This window comes from Penaeus monodon, chromosome 5, assembly GCF_015228065.2.
Source record: "Penaeus monodon isolate SGIC_2016 chromosome 5, NSTDA_Pmon_1, whole genome shotgun sequence".
Classification (NCBI taxonomy): domain Eukaryota; kingdom Metazoa; phylum Arthropoda; class Malacostraca; order Decapoda; family Penaeidae; genus Penaeus; species Penaeus monodon.
Genome location: NC_051390.1, coordinates 15,994,842 through 15,996,710, shown reverse-complemented (window position 1 = coordinate 15,996,710; position 1,869 = coordinate 15,994,842).

The window sequence follows — 1,869 nt, the reverse complement described above, 5'->3', positions numbered from 1 at the left end:
TATAATATAATATATATAAAATATATATATAATTTTTTATATAAAATTATATATTTTTTAAAAAATTTTTTATATATATACTTATATATATAATAAAATTATATATATATATATAATATATATAATCTATATATATAATATATATTATATATAATATATATATATATATATATATATAATGATAAGTATATATATTATATCTATATCTATATATATCTATAAGTATATATATATATATATATATATTATATATATATAATATATTATATATGATTATATATATATATATTATATGTGTGTGTGTGTGTGTGTGTGTGTGGTGTGTGTGTGTGTGTGTGTGTGTGTGTGTGTGTGTGTGTGTGTGTGTGTGTGTGTGTGTGTGTGTGTGTGTCTATTTGTATATCTATCTATCTATCTATCTATCTATCTATCTATCTATCTATCTATCTATATATATATAATATATATATATATATACATATAAATATATATATATATTATATATATCTATATATATATATATATATATATATATATAATATATATATATACACGCAAACACACACACACACCACACTCACACCACACACACACACACATACACACACACAAAACACACACACACACACATACACACACACACACACACACACACACACACATATATATATATATATATATATATATATATATATATATTATATATATATATATATATATATATATGTATATATATATATATATATATATATATACATGTGTGCGCGCACACACACACACACACACACACACACACACACATACCTCTTCTTATATGCCGTATATTTATGGTTGTATGTATGTATGTATATACTGATATATAAATGCGTAGTGTGAACGTGTTTGTGTGTGAGCGCGCATATGCCCAGATATCATTTGTTTATCTCTATATAGCTATCATAGCATCCGATGACCCTCCCAAGTGCTGCACACAAAGCCTCTATCATTCTCCTGAGATTGCCTGCAAGCTGAGGACGTTGCTTCAGTTCCACAAGCTCATCTCACCCCATCAGCTCTTCCATACCATTAAGGATTCTAGGGCTCTTAAAGGGACTGCTAAATGAAGCCATTAAGGATTGTAAAGCCTTTCCTAAACTGTAATGAACTAAAAGGTAAACGTGTTACCTACCTTACACGAAACTACATAAACTAAAAGCAACTGCAGGAAATCTGGTCTTATGACAGGTAACAAATGCGGGACAGCCGAGCAACTGAAACCATTCTATTCATCTGCTGAACGATCTTGCTTCCACCTTTGGCGCGGAGTTACGCTGCATATATTATTCACTTTCTTTACTTCCATTTTTCCTTATTCACTGAACCTTGCAGCAATTGTCTAAAAAGGAAATGAAAAAAAAAACAAGCAGAAAAAAATACGCGCGCACCAGCCAAAAACAATTGCGATTTTTTCACAAAGTCCCAACCGCAATTCTCCAACAGAAAAATACCTGCGCATCACAAAAGGAACAACAGAGACAACAGAAAGGGAAGGGTTGGAAAGGTTAGCTCCGGCGCGGGTCAAGGGAGGGGTGGCCAGGAGAGGAAGGGGGCGTGGCCATCTCCACTTGCATTATGATTGGGAGATAAATGTTTGGCGCACACCGCACACCCTCGCGGGGAAAAGGCCTGCCAAATATGTAGCTTAGATTTCCGTCTTCAAGAACTTGCCAACTTGTAAGCAATCATGGTCAAGTGAGCTTCGGATTACTTCGTATAACATATATGAGCTTTTACGGAACTATGTGAAATTGCAAGTATTTCTATATACTTTAATCTTAAATAATGATTCATGTCTCTCCTAAACAGAGTTCTGGAAAATCTGAAAGTCGA